The sequence below is a fragment of the Coccinella septempunctata genome, chromosome 2 (assembly GCF_907165205.1).
Source record: "Coccinella septempunctata chromosome 2, icCocSept1.1, whole genome shotgun sequence".
NCBI lineage: Eukaryota > Metazoa > Arthropoda > Insecta > Coleoptera > Coccinellidae > Coccinella > Coccinella septempunctata.
The window spans coordinates 44,834,739-44,858,635 of record NC_058190.1 but is presented as its reverse complement, the minus strand read 5'-3'; positions in this window follow the sequence as shown (position 1 = coordinate 44,858,635).

Sequence of the window (23,897 nt, the reverse complement as noted above, 5' to 3'; positions counted from 1 at the left end):
TTTCAAATGTGGACACAGAGCCAGCTTTATTAACTTCAGTTACTTGTATAAAACAAATCATAAACATGAATCCTTCGATTTACGTATATATTGTATCATTCGTTATCGCTGGACCTTCAGCAAGGCTTTTGATTGAATCCAAAATTTGCAGAAAATTAGTGCAAAACTCCAAACACGACGACTTCATTCAAGTGCTAGCCAGATTCGAATTAAAAGTGAGAATCTGTTACGTAAACTAAACATTAATCTTCTACTTATCCACCAAACTCCAAGCTTCTGAAAAAGCAGGCAATATTGCCACATTGACAACTGGATAGAAAGAACCAAGTTATATCTACCCTCATTTCAAAAAGATTGCTTTCACCAAGTAGAGGTATTCAACGAATACAACCGTAGAATCTCAATCTGGAGCGAGCAATTATCGTCCCAAATTGTTAATCTTCCCGGCCAGAATCTGAAGCGGATTCAAATGCAGCTGCATCCATTCCGCATCGATCCCGAAACCAGAAAACAAACACAACCCTGAATTATTCATGAGTTTCCATTTCGTATCGAAAGGAGCCCCATCATCTCCTACATATTCTATTTCTCCTTCGAAACAGACAATCCCGAAAATTGTTCGAAGAATGAAACGCTCAGCCCGCCGAATAAGCGATGTACCGTCTCGATACCGTCAAATCGAGCCCGGAGTCACCTTCCAGATGTACCTCACCCTTTTTTTCGGCGTTCTTGCATTCTGGCTCGTCTCTCGGGACGGCCTTTCAAAAAGGAAGCCAACCTATTAGGCCGATCTCGAATTACTCCCGACAAAAAATCGGAGATGCCAGTCGAAATATTAACAATCAAGAAGGTGAATAGCTAATAATGCGCACTTATCTGAAGTATTTCAAGGGAAAGGCCGCTTTAACGCGGGGTTTTTTGTGCGGTCTTCCTTCACGATGTTTGATCTAGATAATACGGGGAATGACGACAATGAAAGTTATTCTGAAGTTGTCGGCGAAGGGTTCTCGGGATGTGTTCGGTATGAATGTGGTTGACGAGGAGGCTCAAGGTGCAACGGGGTTGTTTTTGTGCCGAGGAGTCACTCTGGAGATGGCTGTGGGAATCTCTGATATTTATGCGCTGTCTTTTGATGATGGCCAATTTGTTCGAAGATTTGGAGTTATCGATGATCGTGATGGAAAGAGGGTATACAGGGTGTGTAAGTGAATTAGTTCTACAACTTCATTGGCTGATTCTACATGGACAATTAAGGACAGGTTGCTATACAGTTGGTCAATTTGAAAATATACCACCTCTATCGATACCTGGGCCCACAATGAAAATAAGAAAAATGCAAAAAAAAGTACATTTTGGTGCTTTTAGGGGCACATTTTATACGGTTAGTTCCAATCGAAATTCGTATCAACCCTGTGAGCGTGATGACAGCAACTTCTAACCTAAAATCTTCAATGGAAAAGGGGTTTGAGAGACAACTTGTTTTGAAGGTATTTCGGTTCCCTTTTCGAAAATGCTGTAGGTACACTTGACCTTTCTTGTTAATACAAAGTTAAAGTTGGTCGAAGAAGAATCGTTAATTAATTATTCCTTTTTTGGTTTTATTTCCAAGTTCATCATGAGTTATGAAAGAATCAACCATTGGTTTTGTCTGAAATTGATGTTTTAGGTTTTCAACTGTTCATTTATCTTGCAACTTGGGCGATTTTTCCATGAAATGGTTCGTTTCGATACGTTCTGAACCTTGGTAGAATAATATTCAAGATACCAGAGTACAATTTTCAGAAATTTTTCGAAAAATTCACCAAAAAAGGTTCAAATCATCCATGAATGTCATCAAAATTTTGTAATCTGAAGTAAAAATAGGGTAAAATACGATAGCAACAATAACACTTTGATGAAGAGCTATTTAACAATTACTTCCAATACCGTATGCCCAGTCTTCTACACTGTACACCGTCCTTTGATGATAGAACATCCAATGTGCCTACTGGCAGCAGGACAACTTTTAAAATATTTGATTGCATATAGGAAGCTGGCCTGCTAGGAGGACTAAATCATCACCATGTGAAAGAATGCATAAAGTTGCATAATAAATGTTCAAGTTTCGACAAAATTATGACAACAAGAGGACTGGTTCGGTTTATAATCTATCGTTCAAAGGCGTACACTAAAAATGAAAAACAAAATAAGAATAATGGCAGAGTTTTTCCAAAAGCTACGAATTTCGATGACGGAATAAAAAAATGCAGCTTTTTCGTGTTTGGTGAGGAATGTACTCACAAGTACCGTTTGGTGAAAATAAAGTTGGCAACACAGTTATTGTTCATTAGGACATTAGCACAAATGCCTATAAATCTGGGATTATTGAAGAAATGCCAAGGTAAATAATTCCAGTGCTGATTCTGTTTTCTTATATTTTCATTTTACAAGATAAATTTCACTGAGGGTTATAAATTATAAATTCCTAGTATTTTCTCTTTTCGAGCAGAGTGAATAAATCAATTTTTTTCTAATTTTTTTTGGGATTGAGTGCCCACAGGTACGTATGTTGAAAATAGCAAATACAACAACTTCGAAAACTCAACGTTTCAACCGTTTAAATAAGTAGTTTGTTTCCAAATAAAATTCTGAAAATTAAGGAATAATATTACTGGAAAATCGAGCATAATTTATTGATCAAATTTTGTTTAGTAAAACTCAGTATGTACTAAACGTTTAAAATTAGAGATATATAAAGATTCTACGCCGATGGAAAATTTTAGTGTTCTGCCGGTAACCAAAAAATCCTGCCGGAAGGACCAGAAACATTTAAAATCTTTGTACTACCTGCAGGACCTAGTGTCGTGTACAACTGTTTTCCAGAAGGTCAATACTTGGACTTTCTATCATTACTGAGAGAGTCTCGAACATTTCGCTGATAAATGATGGAGAGCTTCATCTCGTATTTGGAAAATTATTAACTTCATTCATCGTGAATGTAGCTTCATGAGTGAATAAAATAGATTTTCTCAGATCATTCAGATCCACGGATAGTAAATATTTTAGTAGTTGAGAAGAATTCGGCAATGGTAGCTTCTACAATGGATCTTGTACTCGATGTTGGTTCGAATATTCCAATTAAAAAAAAACAAAACCATGGATAAGGTGTTTACTGATTGACAGTGACTGGAAGCTTATTCATTTTTTTTTCAAGTGACAGATTCAGATCCATTGAAAAATTCATGTAATCTCATTGGACTTGGGAGGTGGATAACTTGGACATCCTGAATATTTAGTGAATAAGGTTTTTCGGTGACACCTTGTAAATGTAGGGAGCATCATTTTTAGCGAATGAGCAGTCCATATTTAACCATTTCGAACCTTATCGACGGTGAGAACAAAATTATAACTCATTCAATTCTCCGTCGGCCCTGAACGGAAATCATCAAGCGCGAATTTGTGAAATCTGATCACATGACAAGTTCCCCACACCTAGCACAAAAGACCACGTCGGTTGCGGCATTAATCGCCCTCCCCTGCCCCCCTCTCGGCACCCCATTCTCATTCAAATGCAAGTGTCAGGCCTTTTGGACCGTTGCATTGACACGAACAATATTTGGACAGCCGTCTCACCACTGTCACTAACACGCGAACTACTTATCAGGTTCTGTATTAATTTAAAGCCCTTTCAACCCACCAGAACCGTTCGCACTTGCTGGCAGAGGCCCCCTTCAACAGGCACCGGACAACCGGCGTCGTCTTTAAGATTCATTCAGCTCTAAATTGAATATTCGGCGATGATACGATGAAGGAGGGAATTCTGGCGGTGAAATCAATATTTTGGCTGATTTCGCCTCTGATGCAGACGGTGATTCTTCTACTCTCGTCTGAACACCTTGTTCGAATTTTAATTAACGCTGTAATAACTTACTCGAACAACCTCTGACCACTATACACTCCACTCACTTAGATTGCGAAGAATATAGCATATTTTATTGACTCAAAAATAGGCCACTATGGACCTTGATCGGTGTTATGAAGCTCTTCCGAAATTGTTGACTGGAGGTCTGTGCATGAGGAAGAGTTGTTCCAGAGCATTCACTTCGCCGTTTTTTTGAAACCTCATAACTTTGGATGATACCTGACGTACAATATATGATGTCAATGATGAATTCATTGAAGATATAGAGATACTTCAGGTATTATTGGTATTTAAACAACCCCGAATTCGTAGCTGACTGACTGATGGTCATCAAAACTCTACTGGTACTTCCTGAAGTCCTAGAAAGATGGTATTTGGTGTGTGAGATATTGTATCAGTACACCAACAACAGAAAGATTTTGAAACAAACCTTGGACCTTGAAACCTCAAACCAGAAGATGGATTTCTTTATGAGACTTCTTCATCTAACATAAGGAAAGGACCAAACTTCTTCCTACCTACCATGGTGGTTGACGTAGTAAGAATAATCTGAAAACAAAAAATGAGAAAAAGCGAGAGGGATACATGAACTTTATATTCCTTATTCAATTATTTTGAAATTTGCAACCGATCTCAAAAAAGAATCGGTGACTGCATGAATTATCTGGAAACCACCCTGAATTTGATATATTGAGCAACTGTGTACCAATTATTTCATATTTACTTCTTCTGTGCCACACTCACATCTCGGACTGTCAACAGCATTCCATATGCTATTACAACGACTATGACCAGTCTAGAAAGATGGAATCGGGGCATCTTGTTTGAAGAGTCAATAATTAAAACTTTATTGAAGAGATCAAAAGAAATCCATTCTGAATGCCACAATTCTTTGTGACTATTATTTATATGAAGGAAATCATTGGTCTATGAATGCTCACGAAATTTCCATCTGACATCTGGTCAATTTGGTATAGAGGTTGAGTCATTTACTCGTACAAATATGTTAACAGGAGATTCTTGAGGTTAAAAGGAACACTCTTTTCCCTAACCATTTTTCCGAATCGTCTCGGTTTAAAAGATACAGGCTGTTGAAGAAACATAAAGAAATGATATTTTTAGTTCTATCTAACAAACGGTTTTATTGAATGAAAGGAATTTCGGAATATATATTTTCATTTATTTGATGAATCTTTCTCGAACACAAGATATCACCCACGTCTTCCAGTTTTCTCATTATGACCATTACTTACCATCAAAATACCAAAAATTCGAAGAACCCAACTCTTGAAACTAAGTTGGACGCTATCTAATGAACATTTGGACGTTTTGTGAAATAGGAATAAAAGTATTCTTCATATTTTCTCGTATAATGCGCCGTTTTCGAGTAATTTGATGTTCAAAAATTTGAAAGTATCTGTGAAATTTGAAAAATTGGGTACTTTGACTGAATATAACACTGTTTGAAAGATCCACAGATGTGTAGTGTCATATATTCAGCTGGTTATTCTGAAGGTAATTTTGTTTTTCCAGGGGTGGCACAGCATATTATGGAAGCTCGAAATGGCTATATCTTTTTATGAGGACCGAGTCGGAAAAAATAGTGTAGTAAAAAAGTGTTTCTTTTAACCTCAAGAATCTACTGTTGAAATATTTGTACGAGTCAAAGACTCAGTACAGGAACTCCAGTAATGGAATTTAGTCCAAGACTTTGTGAATATGTTTGAAATAATTGGTAACCAATGCAAAGGTTTAGATTTAATGGTCCTAGTAGCAATCCTCAAATAATCATTGAGTGTAGTGTTTTTTGACGTATTGACTATTGAACCAAACAGAACAAAAATACTCAGCAGCAGAGAAAACTAAGGTTAAAGGCGTGTAGAATCATGGCTATACATGAGAGCTGATAAATTTTTGAGATTGTAAAGCCTCTCTAGCCTTAACATTTTACATGGAAATGTTTTTGGTGAGATATCATTTTCAATTTATATCTGTACCCATTCCTATTCGGGCACTAGTCGCTACATAACCGTCTATAGAAAGTGCTTTAGAAGGCTGTGATCGCTCTCAGTTGAGTTTTTATGTATATGATCATAGACATCTCAATGTCAGTGAATAATGGCTCATAAATCATAATGTGGCTTATGAATATCATTACACTGAAGGAAAGAGTTGATCACTTTATTCCGTTGTTGTGGACCAGAAATTTTTCATGCTCCGGAAACTTCACCCCAACGACCGCTAGAGCTTTTGAGTAAAAAAAAACCTTCGGCTCATAGTTGGCCTACTTTATATGTATCGACCGCGTGGCAACCTGTACATCGCCATTTCATACACAAACAATTCGTTCAGCAAACCTGTTTCGTTCCATAAATGGAGAAAAACAGTGAGGGTTGCAAGAACAACATGTTGTGCCAAATCCGCAATATTTTTTCACGGTCGTCGAAAATTTCCGCTCACTTCAGCGGATTTTCCTCGCCGTCAAAACCCATACGTGTAGGCCTTGCTCCTACCGCATTATTTATCCGCTTAACGGACCGGATGGTCGATCTGACAGACGTCAATACGGCCGTACAAGGTAAATTATTTCCAGCGACGGCATAATTAAAATCCCCAGCTTTTCCGCATTATCGGTTAGCGACCTGATCGATAATGAAACACTAAACGTCACTTTACGCACGTCGATTCCACCCCGGGATGATGACGCGCGAACAAGCAAAAGGGCTAAAAAGCAAATAACGCGACGCGGGGGGCGCAAATAGAGTACAACGTACAACGGGGTGTGAACTCGCAACCGGATACGGCCGGCTGGTCCGGATTTTAATTGATAGAATTTTTCTGTCGATAGTTGAGCTCGGGTCAAATGAGGCGAAATCGCATTTCCGCGTGAAGTATCGCATTTACTATTCTGATTAGCGAGGGGCTCGAGTGGTAACTAACTAACGGGCTACCGCAGCTGATCCAGCCGACGTTTCGAACTGCAAATTTTTTATGGAGGTACTAGCTAACACTATTCGGTTCGGGGGAATTGCTCGCTTGTTCATTCGAACTGTACAAGGTTATACATTCAGTAGTGTGAAACGCTATTCTGTCAGCTCTTGAATGAACTGCTTCCCGAAATTTGTATCATAGGAAAAGTGTTATAGCAACGCGTGAAACCTGGCCGACCCGAAAATAATCGATAAACGGAAAATGATTACATAGAATAATTTTATTCTTTAAAAATAATAACCATTCAAGTTATGTTACTATATAACACCAACAACCAAAGCAGTTACCACCAAGTTGACCTATACAATACCTCGTACGAGGATGAATTGATATCTAGTTAGCCTAGACCAGTTCCATGCGTATTGCGTTACCATAGCAATGAACAATAACTCATTAGAAGTCTCAGTGTGAAGTTTGAGGTCAAAAAAGGTAAGCAGAGTTACGCAATAAATCAAAAGAAAGAAGATGTCCACCGAAATTGCGGAAATCGAAAAATTGGAGTATCGGGCCATCATCAAGTACCTATATGTGATAAATGTATCCAATTAAGAGGAGAATATGTTGAGTAATAAAATATTTTGACAGTTTATTTCTACAAATATTTTCACAGTAGATTCTTGAGGTCAAAAGAAACACTTCTTCCTTTACCATTTTTTTCGAATCGGCTTTGAAAGATACACAGGTTGTTGAGAAACCACAAAAAAATATTTTCAGTTCTATCTCACAAACGGTTTTATCGATTGAAATGACTTTCGGAATATAGTTTTTCATTTATTCGATGAATCTTTTTCGAACACAATATATCACCCACGTCTTCCAGATTTCTCATTATTACCAATGGTGGTACGTAATGACGTACCATAAAAATACCCAAAATTCAAAGAACCCAACTCTTGAAACTGAGTTGGGCGCTATCTAATGAATATTTGGACGTTTTGTAAAATAAAAGTGTTCCTCATATTTTTTCGTATAGCACCGTTTTCGAGTAATTTGATGTTCAAAAATTCAAATGTATCTGTGAAATTTGAAAAATTGAGTACCTACAACTCAATACAACTCTGCTTGAAATATCCACAGATACGTAGTGTCACAGATTCAGCTAGTTATTCTGCACTCATCCTGTATTTACAGGATTAGGCATGAGTGCTGTGAAAAAGGAATTTTGTGCGACGTTTGAAGCTGTAGCTATTCCTCTCCATCAGTATATGCAGAACTTACACCAGTACGACAGTGATTCCACGCTCTACTAACTACTCCTTGCAAAACCTGTTAGCAACTTATTATTGAGTTGAACATTCAAAATAACACACTAATTGTAGTAATTGTTCAAGTGGGGAGGATTCTAAACACATGTTAAACTTGTGACAATTAATTATCAATACTAATTTGCAACAACCGATGAGTTTTAATAGCACACGAGGACCATCTCCACACGCTATGTACAGCAATACAAGAAGTACCACACACGGGCAACTTTATTCAATTGTAATCACAAAAATAGAACACATGGCTTTTTATGATTACACGCACACAGGCAATCAATGAGTTGCCAGTTTTCACTTGGAAAATCAGTCGATTTTTTAAACTGTTATAATAATAACTTTCAATATTAATCAGTACAGAAACAATGATAAAAATAATAGAGTTCTTTCTTTTGAGAACTTATGCAATGGCCCACATCTGATACGCCGCTGTTCTCATTCCTCCATGCAGGTCTAATCATACCAAGATGTGAACACAGCTCGTCCGAGGGCAAACTCTCACTATGCCCCCCGACTTCCATCACGAAATCCTATTCAACGCCATTATGTATATGATTTCGTGCCATAATCATTGTATTATTCGATTTCAGTTTAATATTATCATAAGCCCGGCTTCATCCAATATGCGGATTAGTCTCGATTTGTTAGGAGGCATTATACGAAAATTCGACAAGCTCCGCGATGTCTTATCTACGATACGCGTCAAAAGAAAAGAGCCCACATAACCGATGTTCGTTGTATGACTCTGGAAATCGTTCATTGTGCTGTTGTTCCGAATTTAACGCCGATTCGCGGCTAATTCCATCGCTCAATGGGTGTTATTGAGTGTTGAAATTGATCAATAGGGAAGATATTATCATTCATCTTCGCAATTGATAAAAGGAGAAAAGGAGGATTTTTTCAAACAATAAGTTTCGCTTTGTTGTTCATATTGAGAGATGAATCAGAAAAATCAGAAGGGCTGCGGCTGGCAGCAGATCCTCTAAATCCCTACAACCCTCACAAATACGCTGCTCCAAATTTGAAGTAGATAGGTGTGTAGTTAATTTTTGCACTCAAATTTCATGTAATTTTTTTGATAACTGATCGAGCGTCGTGGGGACCTAGTGGATTTTGAAGACTAGATGGTAAAAAGAAAAAAAGATTCTATGATGTATACACTTCCAGCGGTGGGGAAAGCGTCTGCAGGTTCTCAAAGATGTCAAAAAATCGTAAGGTTTACATACTCGAGCTCGTCAGATAAAGATACTGTATATTATTATTCCCTACGTGTCTCTGATATTAAATTCATGTTAATCTGACAGTTTGCGTGGTGGGAATAGCCGTACGGAAGAGTTGAAAATGGTAAAAAAAAAAATTTTCGAGCTTGTCAGATTCTTAGACGATATGTTAATTGGACCCAAAGAAGATACTTTTCAAGAGACTGACAATTCGGACGTGACGCAAGGTCCCAGCAGTCCTTTGAAAATGCAAAAAAACCGTTACTTGTACATACTTGAGCGTGTCAGATTTTCATAAAGATGGTTCTCGTTGTTGAACATGTATTGACCCATTAATCTGACACTCATCAGGGGGGTTTTCTTAATCTGACAGTTTGAAGATGATAACAAGCCATTTTTTTTAAATATCCCCCTCCCTGTACCTCTAATCGTTTCTATATTTATTATGAAAGTTGTGTATAATAAAAATTTATACAACTTTTGTCTGAAGCAATTTTACATACTCTTAACCGTTTTCGAGTTAGAGGAAGATAAATGCGATGAGCTTAGCCACACTTGCGAAAGGCCAAGGTCAATGTAATAACTCAGTCTAATGTACATTCATCGCCATTTATCTCACAAGCGTTCAAACGTAGAAAAAATTGCTTCGGACAAAATTTGTAGAAAATGTTATGCTTAACAACTCCTACAATGAATGCAAAAACAATTTGAAGCCAAGGAAAGGAGATATTTCAAAAAAACTCGTTTTTGTGACCCTTCTTGCCAATTTTTTTTACTTTTCTGACAGGCTGTCCTAGACAATTCCACCTTTCAGAGTGTTTCATGGGTAAATGAACATACAGTAACCTGCGCTAGAGCTACTCTAGGCCGGTCCAAAAAATCCATATATAACAGTTAATCAATTCCATAACCAAGAAACAGGGTGCTTCATGTATTCACGTGAAATTTCAATTTCCCATAACTTTTGAACCAAGCAGTATAGTCGGTTGATATTTGAAATTTTAGATTCACTGGCACAGGTCGATAGATTTACATTTAAATTTCCAAAAAATTCCAGGTCCGTAATTGAAAAATATGGGAGATCTTCCAAGCTGGGATTCAACACTCTGTATATCAAAATTTTTGGATTTGATTGAAATATTTGAAAAGAGCTGAAAATTTTCAATGAGATTCAGTAGATTTCATGGTCCCGCACGTTATTTTGCTCAATGGAAACTCCAGGGAAAGCGAAATTAGAAATGTTTTCTTTGCCTATTTTGTTTACAAGTAAGATTTAAGTGGTTGGTTCAAAAGTTATGCGAAGTTCAAATTTTAGGTGAATACATGAAGCACCCTGTATCTCGTTTATGGAATTGATTAGACCTATCTAATATGGGTTTTTTGGACTCGCCTAGGGTAGCTCTAGCTCAGGTTACCTTATGTTCATATACCAATGAAACACCCTGTATACAGGTGTAATTTTTGGTAGACGTACTCTACAGGGTCCAAGGTATCGGATACGATCGAGTAAATCCCGAATTTCCCTGTTGGGCTCCCCAACTAATAGTCAAGGGATCTCTTCATATCCGCATGAAATTTTCCTAAGAAGATTCAGCTTTGTATACTTCGAAAACTCGAAATGCTTCCTCAGATGGAAGTGACGTCTTTTCGATGACACATGACCTGGGAATCAGATTACTTTTTCTGTGATAGTATTTCCAATTGGTATATTATTACAATTTTCATTAGACTTCTTTGCTTATAGTACTAGAATCATACACTACTGAAAATAGTTGAAACAATTCAAATCATTGTAGGCCACTTTCTCATTGCTGCATCTTTTGAACTACACCGAGTATATACCTACCTTTTCCAGGTTTCCAATCAAACTTCGGGCCACGCTAAAACTGTTTTACGATGCCCTTTATTGGCCCGTATCCCAGATCTCACTCACGGTTTCTGCGTTTATCTCCTCCTGTACATACAGCTATGATATATTTCCAGAGGCCCAAGCCTTATTTGCCATCGTTCGCTCCAATTCCGTTGATCTATCGAAAATGCCTGCCTATTCCGTTGTAGCTGGATGTTTCAAACCGAAAATACGGCAGGTAAGTATGCGGAACGCAGTCCCAGAATATACACTTTTATTTATCCAATAACGATTTAGGTCGTGATCGTTTCTTGGGGGTTGATGAAGAACAATACGCCTCGGAGGGAGAAAGAGAAAGTGAGAGGAAATTTTATTGATCTGTGATCTCAACTAAGAAGACTTCCAGCCAACTAATAACACTTTCATTCAAACAAATTTCGCTTCCCCTTGAAAGAGTAATGAAATTTGTACTTTTTCGTTATTGGATCCTTTCCAAGATTTTTGATTGTTTTGGCTTGCTAGGATGGCATGTTGAAAGCTAATCCTTATCTTCGGAGAGTGATGCAAGTGAACGCATAATGGTTTGTTGATGGATAACTTCCAAGAACGCATATATACTGAGTGCCCCAGTTCAGATAAGCTACCCCTCATAACTAATCAAAAAATTGATTTCTCCAAACCTTTTCAGGCTTTTTGTATGTAGGTTGAAGGCTATACAATATAGTACCGTTCTCCCACCTGAAGAAGCTATTGCTATAGCGAAACACTTTAAACATCTTTAGGTAATGAAAGAAAATGTTGTGATTTTATTACACTTTATTAAATTTTTTTTCACATCCAAAAGGCTAATGCCTAATTATAGGTGTAGACAGGTAACATATAAACTCATTCAACGTGTATGATAATACCTCAAGCCGTGGTTTGCCGAGGTTAAACCAAAAACGCACAAAAAAATAGTTTTATATTTATAAATACAATTGCTTCCTGAACTGAATAATATGAAGGAAAAACATATCAACTGAGAGAAAACCATTCAAGCTTCTTCAGATGGATGCCAGAAGATTAGGAAAATGATGTTGGGTATTAGCGACACTAATTCTTAATGTTAAATTTATTGTCGGGTGTAACAGAGATAGCCGAAACAATAAAAATTGGCCATTAAGTACACAAAAATCAGTTTATCTGAATTATCTCCTCTCCTGGGCTTCAAATTGTTTTTGTGTTCATTATAAAAGTTGTAGAGCATAACATTGTCTACAAATTTCGCCCGAAGCAATTTTTTCTACGTTCAAACGTTTTTGAGATATATAGCGATGAATGTACATCCGACTTTGATTCTATATTGACCTTGGCCTTTCGCATGTGTGGCTAAGCTCCTCGCCTTCATCACCCTCTAGCTCGAAAACGGTTAAGAGTATGTAAGATTGCTCCAGCCAAAAATTATTTAGAATTTTATTATCTACAGCTTTCACAATGATTACAGAAACGATTAGAGGTATAGGAAGGGAGATATTTTGAAAAAATGCATTGTTATCGTCTTCAAACTGTCAGATTAAGAAAACCCACCCTGCAGTATAATAATACGGTATATCGTGAATCACTTTGAAAACTTTGAGATCATCCATTTCTTCGGGCTTACCACACTACATACATTTTCAATAAAAATAAGAGATGCACCTTAAATTTGGATGGCATGACTGTATTTTGTATTATCCTACTTGAAGCATCGATTTCATCAATGAGTTTTCAAATATATCGTTTCAAAATCTCCTCCACTTACCACCTTAGCAAAGACTTGGAATTATGGATAGCTTATCCCATCGATTCTCTCAGACCCCACTGGATACGGAAAAAATATACGAAAAACTACCGAAGCTCATGACGATACAACTCCTCACTGAAGTGGCGTGAAACAGGAAAAAAGCGCCTACAAGCCATATTTCAAGAGCGATAGCTTCCCGAATTGCTGGCGTTTTCGATAGATCACCGGAAGGGTTACAAATAAAGTCTCTCCCCTCAAAAATATATCATAGAAATGTGTATGGGCAGTCGCGAGATAAATTATAATGCGCTACTACGTATGGTCTTGAATAGAGAGTAGGGATGGTAAATAAAAATCGATGAATAGATATAGTGTGCGAATTTTCAACTTGGAACAAACTTACTGAATCAAAGAGAGATTTTTTTTGGTGCAAATATACTCGGCCAGATTGATTACTATTTTATTAAAAAAGAAGAAAATGTACCAAATTCGAGACATGACGGGATCGATAATTTGTTTAAATGGGAATCCCAGTCCTATGCATATTCTTGAAGGGTTTAATAAGCTTAAAACGCATATCAGAACAACTGACCTATCTGATATCAACCCGAATATGTTTTTTCAATAAATGATAAAAATGTTTACCATTAACTAGCTGATAAGGTCCTACACTCCTGTGTTTTTCCTTTATGTAACTGCTCAACGTCTCTCAATTTGGTTTTGAAAACTTGGTTTTTAAAGTACCTAGTCCCAAAAGGAATAGATCATAGGTGTTTAATCTGGAGTCCTGTGAGGTCATTCAGAAGGTCCTCTTCTACAAATCTATATACCTGGAAATACATCATCCATCGACACGCTTCAAAAAAAGGACAGACATCGTCTTGTTGAAACCATATGTTTTTACATTTCGATTGGAAATTATAGATGAAAATGTATCTCGAACATTATGAGGATATATTGAAAAATTTTTTGCCTTCTATAGAACCAAACGAAATTTCAATGTCAAAATATTGTATTACTCAACATATTCTCCTCTTGATTGGATACATTTATTACAGCGAACCTGCAACGTCTCTAGGTCTCTAGACCTTTAAAAAAAATGTTTCTTCTTGCTCTGCAAACCAGACCTCCACAGCTTTTATAACCTCCTCGTTGGAAGAAAATTTACGACCTTTTAAACATTTTTTCAGTTGAGGACAGAAATGATAGTCGGATGGAGCCAAATCTGGCGAATAAGGGGGGTGTTCTAGTAATTCGAACTCTAAATCACGAATATTTTGCATGGCAACATGAGATTTGTGTGCAGGGGCTGCAAAAACAAAACATATTTGGATAGCTTTCCGCGTCTTTTCTCTTAAATTTTTTTCCGTAGAGTGGTCAGTAATATCGAATAGTAATCTCTGGTTATTGTTCTACCCTTATCCAAGAAATCAATCATGATTACTCCATGACTATCCCAAAAAACTGAAGTAAGAACTTTTCCAGCAGATTTTTGGACACGAAACTTCTTAGGTCTTGGAGAACCAGAGTGTCGCCATTACATAGATTGTTGCTTTGTTTCTGGATCGTAGAAATGTAACCAAGTCTCATCCATATCAACAATTCGGTTTAAGAAGTCTACATCGTTTTCAAATCGAGCACAGATCGAACGCGATGTTTTTACCCTTGCACGCTTTTGGTCAACATTCAAACATGTGGGGGTCCATTTTGCAGCAATTTTTCTCATGTCCAAATTGACGTGAACTATATGATGAACGCGTTCGTATGAAATATTCAGTGCTTCAGATATCCGTCTTAGCCGAATTCGACGGTCTGATAAAATCATGTCATGAACTGCATCGAAACATTTCTTTTGAATATTCAGTTTTTTCCTCGAATAATTCATAATTTTATCTAGATAAATTTGAAAGCTCTAACCTCAAATCATCTATGGCAACGAACAATACAGAACGACACCCTTGACATCGTTTCTTTGTCCATCCTTACTGTTTCTCAATACCATCGATAAGTCGTAGGTATCCTTATCCATCCCTAGACCTCACGACATACCACGGAGGCAGCGTAATTTAATGGCATAAAACAGCAACGACCTGGAGTTGGTCCAAGTTTTTGCGCCATTTTTCTCAGATCGTCGCTGCCATAGATCTGGCGGCGCGAACCTTTGATCCAGCGGGGAATGCAGATACTTCACAGCATGTTCGCGGCTAATTCACTACGGGTATGTGTTAATCACCGAATGGATATATATTATCCTTCGCTTGTGACGCCTTTGAACGCTGGTCTATTCGTTGCGCCTTTGGTAATCGTAAGTCGTTCCCACCAGGGTTTATGTAAAGCGGGAGAGGCAAAAGATACTTTTTTCATTAAAGCATTATCTTATCTTTCCACGGAAAATTAATACATCAAACAGGAAGGATTCAATAGGAAATAGGGACCAAAACATACAGGGTAACCGAGGGGTGTGTACATGGTCCATAACTTTGTTGGTATGCAAGCTATTGACATGAGCACGACAATGAGCATATCCTGAAAATACAGGGTGTATTTGAAGCCTTCTTTCAACAGATAGTAAAACTGGTCAAAATAGAGCGTTTCACCAAAAATCACCTATAAAAAACTCCCAAAATTGAAAAAAAAATTTTATTTAAATAGATCCTTATGTCATCAAAAGTTTCACATCCTTGTATATTCATGATTGAGAATTCACAGGAACAGGATAATGAATAAAATAGCCTTTTCCTTGACTATTACTGCAAGGCTGTAAATTTAATCAAGAAGGTTTTAGTTGAATACTGATGAATAATGATTATTTATTTTTATTGATAGATGTTTGTATCTATAGGTTAAGTGTATCTTCTTTTTTATGTTTTCTTGACGTTTACTATTGTATTCAACTAAGACCTCTACAATTAAATTTTACAGCCTTGAAAAAGATAGAAATCTTCAACGAAACGTAGGCAGAAGTCAAGGAAAAGGCTGTTTTATTCATTATCCTGTTCCTGTGAAGTCTCAATCATAGATCTTTTGTTGACTGAATTATAGCAAAGCAATGGAAAACAACTTATCTCTTGATGACTGACTCAACCATACGGTTTCGTTTAGAATATAAGACCGTTTGATTTTGACGTTGGGATGAAAATGGAAAATAATGATTTCCAAATTTTTCTCACTATATTAGTTCAAAATCTCACCTTGAAATTCTTCTCAATCATTCACTTTTTGTTTCACAATCTTTTTCTTGTTCGAACCCTCCAACAATTATGGTAAAAATGAGGTGAAAAGGGGTACAAATAATAGTCCTTTGTCAACATGAGCATTTTCAATAAACTCTCAATTTTCTACACCCCAAATCGCAAGATACAATATTTATTAAATTAATTAATCATGTGACTAGATGCAACTAATCAGATAGACTCGGATGTACTGAAACATTGTTCAGCCATATGTTTATGTTTCGTTTTTCCGAAACACCTTCCAAGGTCCAGCAGATTCCAGGGCTGAGCTTGTAGCTCAGCCACCTTTTTGGTATGATGACTTCTACCTTCTGTTAAAAAAGCCTAATCTTTGGAAATATCCTGTATAGTCATGTGTGAAGGATGTTCGAAAGTAAAATACATACATGGATTCTGTTTTCTCAAACGGGAACCACCCATTTTTGTTACATTTTTGGATTTACCACTGAATTGTTGAATATTGAATTGATGTGGCCCATATTTGATAAGAATCCATAATAATTGAACAAAAACAGTTTATATGATTTTCTCAAAAATATTTCTATCACAATAAAACCTAAAAATCACAATACCATCTCTTCATCAGGGAAAAATAGTTTCTTTTCTGTATTTTTGCATCTTTCATTTTGTATACTTCGTGAAACCATTATCAAAATAGAAATAGTGTATCCATGAAAGCCATGATTGGAAAATCTATCATTTATTTCATAGTTCATTTCCTAGAGAGGGTGCAAAACAAGTTTATCAAATATGTGGCAATTAGAGTGGACACATTTTAAGTCGATAACTTTTCAGAGAGTCAATTCGAAGGCAGCTTGGGCTGTCCTCGTTGCTAAAAGAGGTCTATGTCTCCAGCCCCCCCAAATTTGAATATTTCACTTTTTTTGACGCTAAAGTTTTGTACTAGTTTTGTACCGAAATGTACCGTTGAGAAAAAGTTTGGTACCCCTAATTAAAGTGACGAAAATACGGTTTTCAGTTTGGGGGGGCCGTAGACATGCTCACCCCCCACTTTTGAAATAGCAATTTTTTTGTATTTCAAAGTTTTGTACTAGTTTTGTACCGAAATGTACCATCAAGAAAAAGTTTTGTACCCCAAGATTAAGGGGTCTTAGGAGGGTTTGAAATTGGGGGGGCTGGAGACATGTTTTCGAAATAATGAGATTTCTGTTTTCGAAACAAGCTAAAACATGAGTACTAGTTTTGTACCGAAATGTACCGTTGAGAAAAAGTTTTGTACCCTAATTAAAATGAAGAAAATACAGTTTTCTGTTTGGGGGTACTGTAGACATGCTCAACCCTCACTTTTGAAAATGCAATTTTTATTTATTTCAAACTTTTGTACTAGTTTTGTACCGAAATGTTCTCTGTCAAGAAAAAGTTTTGTACCCTAAGATTGAGGAGTCTTAGGAGGGTTTGAAATTGGGGGGCCAATGACATGTTTTCGAAATATTGAGATTTCGGTTTTCGAAACAAGGTGAAACATGAGTACTAGTTTTGTACCGAAATGTACTGTTGAGAAAAAGTTTTGTACCCTAATTTAAATGAAGAAAATACATTTTTCTGTTTGGGGTACTGTAGACATGCTCAACCCTCACTTTTGAAAATGCAATTTTTTTTTAATTTCAAAGTTTTGTACTTGTTTTGTACCGAAATCTACTGTCAAGAAAAAATGTTGTACCCTAAGATTGAGGAGTCTTCTTAGGAGTGTTCGAAATTGGGAGGGCCAAAGACATGTTTTCGAAATATTGAGATTTCGGTTTCCGAAACCAGGTGAAACATGTGCACTAGTTTCACACCAAAATTTACCATTGCAAGAAACGTGAGGTTTTTGTGACGGTACATTTCGGTTCGAAACTAGTACACATGTTTTAGCTTGTTTCGAAAACTGAAATCTCATTATTACGAAAACATGTCCCCAGCCCCCCCCAATTTCAAACCCTTCAAAGTCCCCTTAATCTTAGGGTACGAAACTTTTTCTTGACGGTACACTGCGGTACAAAACTAGTACAAAACTTTGAAATAAAAAAAGTTGCATTTTCAAAAGTGAGGGTTGAGCATGTCTACAGTACCCCCAAACAGAAAAATGTATTTTCTTCATTTAAATTAGGGTACAAAACTTTTTCTCAACGGTACATTTCGGTACAAAACTAGTACTCATGTTTTAGCTTGTTGCGAAAACAAAAATCCCATTATTTCGAAAACATGTCTCCAGCCCCCCCAATTTCGAACCCTCCTAAGACCCCTTAATCTTGGGGTACAAAACTTTTTCTTGACGGTACATTTCGGTACAAAACTAGTACAAAACTTTGAACTACAAAAAAATTGCTATTTCAAAAGTGGGGGGTGAGCATGTCTACGGCCCCCCCAAACTGAAAACCGTATTTTTTCATTTTAATTAGGGTACAAAACTTTTTCCCAACGGTACATTTCGGTACAAAACTAGTACACATGTTTTAGCTTGTTTCGAAAACAGAAATCTCCTTATTTCGAAAACATGTCTCCAGCCCCCCCAATTTCAAACCCTCCTAAGACCCCTTAATCTTGGGGTACAAAACTTTTTCTTGACGGTACATTTCGGTACAAAACTAGTACAAAACTTTGAAATACAAAAAAATTGCAATTTCAAAAGTGGGGGGTGAACATGTCTACGGCCCCCCCCAAACTGAAAACCGTATTTTCGTCACTTTAATTAGGGGTACAAAACTTTTTTTCAACGGTACATTTCGGTACAAAACTAGTACAAAACTTTAGCGTCAAAAAAAGTGAAATATTCAAATTTGGGGGGGCTGGAGACATGGACGTTGCTAAAAGATTTCACGATCATTTGATCTTCGCTGCAAAGTTTTTTCTTCTGTTCTTCTGTGTACCCCCATTGTCTCATTACACTTTGTATGCCCCACATTTGATTTGTTCAGACCATCACCAGCAAGAACACATAATTTTGTTCCTTATCGATTTTCAAGGATAATGTAATCGATTTTTTAGGTCTCGATATTTTTCATGAAGTAGGTTGAGCTTGGAAAGATCAATTCTTCATTCGTAGGAACCTTAGAATAAATCAGACGACTCAAAGATGCACTACCTGAGAGTACAAGCAATCGTTCGGAATTGAAAACCTGAAACCTCGAGGTCTGCCCTACCCTTAAGCGTTACAGAATGCATTTAGTTCCTATTCCTTTTTTCCCGTGAGTTATATTCCCCTAAACGTCCCGGAGAAGTTCAAGTGTCACATAAAATACAACTTGCGTCTCCTTTTTCGACTGTTGTGTAATTCTGCAGAATCTTAACGGGGGAAAGAAGCAGCGATAATCCTTTTAGGATTTCCCCGAGGCTTATGTCATGTTCTTTTGTTAGTTCGTAGATGAGATGGTTTTTTTTTTCGTACGGTAGTTGCTTCTTTAAACGCGCTTCTACGCCAACAACTATTGAATTCGATGGATGAATATAATTATATTTTTTACGATGAAAATTCCGTTTTTAAAAACACAAACTTTATTTTGGAAATTTACAACAGTGACTAGAGACTACTCTATGTAATGAGACTGATTGACTTCTGAATTAATTCTCCTCTTGCATCCTGAATGAATTGATATTTATAACATAGGGTTATCTTAAAAGAGATAAGGATGCAGGTGCACTATTGCGTAATATTAATATGGTATGGCTATATGTAGATTCAAATGAGTAACAAACAAAAGTCTAATTTAAGTTAATAAGGGTTAGGATTATGTAATTCCTCCCCACCTTGGATAAAGGTATCTCCCAAAGGAGTAGCTTTACAATTAAAATGATTATTGAAATATTTAAAGGCTAAAAATGCAATTATTGCTAAAATTATCAATATTAAGATTATTAAAAATGTATGATTATTATTTTGGAAGTTCCATCCTTCCAACTCTTCTAAATGGATATCTGGGATTTCTTCATCCTCTGTAGCATCATCTTCTCTCTTGGAGTATTTGTGTTTGGATACCATCTTGGGTAAAACGATGTATTTTTCTTCACTAATAACTGCAGTTGGGGAAATTTCTTTTTGACCATTACTGACGACACAACTTGTGCGTATGATAGCGATTGGAGGAACAAAATGCCATTTTGTTTGATGAGGGCAATCTTCTTTAATTTTTGTGTTTTCCACGGAGAGGATATTTCCATCTTCTAATAACTTGAGGTTTGACGTAGGAACCATTTTTCGTCTTGTACAATTTTCGAAGTGATTTTTCAAAATATTTTCCATACATATTGGTGGCTTGGATAATGAGTCTTGATCGCAGAGGAAATCATCTTCGACTGGATGACATTCATTTGTTGACCATTTTAATGTCTCTTCTTGTGAGAGCAAATAAGGATAGGTAAAGGGAAGGGTAAGATTGTTTTGAGGCAAATAGTAAAATTTATGTAAATCAAAACTATCTTCATAAATTGTTGGAATTGATATCAGAAAAAGTAAGATCTTGTCTTTGAAAATAACTTTTGTATGACACAATTGATAGTAATCTTTTATGTGATGCATTGGAATAATAGTGACATTTTTGACTAATTCTACGAATTTTGTATACGGTAGAATAGATTCATGTAAGAGATGTAATCTGGCAAAACTAACTGCTGTTTGAATTTCATCTAATGTATTCTTTATGTCTTTGATTTCAAATGTCATGAGATGCATTTGTTGAACATCCCTCAATGCTGGCACAATTTGCAGTAATTTAAGATTATCATTCAATTTTTTAAATTTATCATTATATTTATCTTTAAGGTCATTTACAATAGTCGCGATCTGTTTTTGATTCCTCATGAGTGTCTTCTCATTTTTCTCTATGCTATTAAAATAAGTTCTATAAAGTTCTTCATCATCAGAATCTAATGTTCCGAATAGTATTTTTGAAATCTTGCCACCAAGGTTAATTAATCCTCTCTTAATTCTAGTTTTTTCATTTAAAAGTTCCTCGAACGTATTAGTATTAATTTCATTAGTATGTAATAAATATTCGTAATTAGCTGTAGCTGCAAAACCCAACTGTTGATGCTTCAATGCTTCAATTTCCACTTGATATTTAAAAATTATATCTTGTATCTTTTTTAAATCAATATGATAGATTAATTGCAAATTCTTTCTTGTAACATAAGCCTTTCCTAGCAAAATAGGCAAAATATTATTTTCTATTGGAATTATTTCAAAGGGAGTGATCAAAATTATCATTTCGCATAATATAAGAAGGAAGCTCGTTTTCAGGAGCATTATGTCTGAAACAAAATAAACTATTTTTTCTTTCGTTGTTTAAGAATTCTTTTATGATAAATATGCTTATTCTTTTTATCTTGAATACGATGTGAATCAATTTCTCGAGCATCTATCTTTTTAAATACCGGATCTAATTTTCTTGTAATAGGATTTTTAATATAAGTGGGATTATCATTTAATGGATGGTCTTCTTCAGCGGACCTTTTCTGATTTATGTTTTCTAAACGATTAATACTTTTATGCTTTCTTTTTTCTAATTCTTTCGAAATATCATTGAGATTTTCCACATAATTTTCAACATAATCTTGTATTTGTTCATTATGAGTTTTTTCAATGGGTAATGAATAATTTAAATCGGCTTTGATTATTTGCATTGGAGTCATTTCTAGACTCGAATGATTAGAATTATTATAACTTAATAAAGCAAGAGCTAATTTATTTTGAAAAGTAGAATTTTTATCATCAATAGTACGTAATTGCTCAATTAATGTTGAATGAAATCTTTCCACAATTGCATTAGAATTTGGATTGTAATTTGTGATATAATGAATTTCGATTTTATGTACTTTACAAAAATCTTGAACGACCTATTTTTGAATTCTAATCCGTTGTCACACGTTATTTTAGAGGGTACACCATAATGACTAAAATACATTATTAATTTGTCAATTACTTCCGTTCCTGTTTTCTGAATTAAAGGATAACATTGTCCTAATCTTGAAAATGAATCTACTATACTTAAACAATAGGTTTGACCAAATCTTATGGTATCACAATAAACATGTGTAAAGGGTTTCGATCCTATAGGGTTAGGTTTGAATTGAAGTTGTATAGGAGTTCTTTCGTATTTACTTTTTTGACATATTTCGCATGAGTTAATATAATTTCGCACATCTTTATTCATATTAGGCCAATAATATTTTCGTCGTAAACTAATTAAATTTTCGCTTACACCACGATGTCTAGTTTTGGTTTCATGATATTGTTGGATTCGTAAAATTTGTTCTTCTTTATCTTCAACATCTTCAACAAATATTTTAGAAATTTTAAATTTAATAGTTTTATAATCAAATTTATCTTGTAGGATTCTAATAAGGGATTCTTCTAACTCTTCGGATTGAAAATATATCGTGTAAGGTTTTTCAGGACGAACATATTCTTTAATGAATTTAAATAAATCATTATCAATATTATTATCTTGATTCAAATCATCTTCAATATTATCTTCATTATTATCATCATTATTATAATTTTCATTTAAGTGAGTTCCTTCATTATTATCATTATTAATATTCTGATTAGGATTATTAGTATTTTTATCATGAGCATTCAAGAGCTCTAAACATTCATCTAGTTCCTCTTCAGTAACTTGATTAATCATTGACGCTAATTCGTCTTCATCTACTTCTTCATAAGTAGCTTCTTTAATCAATTTCATAAATTCTTCATATTCAATACCATTAAAATCAATATTTTTATTATTTATTTCCTTTTTCTTTTTACTTCGAATATTATATATCATTATATTTATATTTGAATGCATAAAAATAAATTGTATCATTTTGAATATTATAGACCATTCCAATTGGTCTAAACCACACGCAATTCGTGGTAACGCTAAATATTTCTCATTATTATTTTCACATAATTTCCGTAAATCTATTAACGCTTTAAAAACTGTTTCATACTTCGGTTTTTCATAATAAAATTCTTTCGTAATTAAATAGTAAATATTTCTATTATCTCGGTTAATAAAAGCAACTTCTCCTGTTGACTTATTTTGCGATTTTAATTCATCGATTCCTTCATATTTTTGTTTAAACGTTAAAGCAATACCTTTATTCATATAAAAATCTTTTGATACACAATGGGCTAACGCGTATTTCTTAGGGGCTTTAAATAAATTACCTTCTTTTTCTTGAACATTAAAATTTTCTTCAATTTCTTTTTTATCGTAAAGTTTCAAAAATTCTTCGTAATTCAAATGATCGGTTGAATTCAAAACAATTCTACTAAGGGCATCGGCATTATTATTTGAACCTTTTTTATATTTGATTTCATAGTCATATTCTTCTAATTTAATACGCCATTTTGTTTTACCTGATAAGTCTTTTTTCTTTGGAACAATAACAACTGGAAAAGACCATGGGGAAATACTCGGTCGAATAATCTTTTTATCTAACATGTCTTTAATTTGACTTTTCACTTCTTCGCGATGAATTTCAGGATATCTATAAATTTTACAATGAACAGGAACATCATCAGTCGTACGAATTTTATGTTTTACTCTATTCGAAAAATTAAGGGGTTGACCTGGGAGTTGAAGTACTTCTTCATTTGTTTGAAGTATTTTCATTAATTGACTATTTAATTTCGGTTCTAAATGACTTAAATCGATTGGAATCTCCGTTTGATTCTGACAGACTTGTTGGTA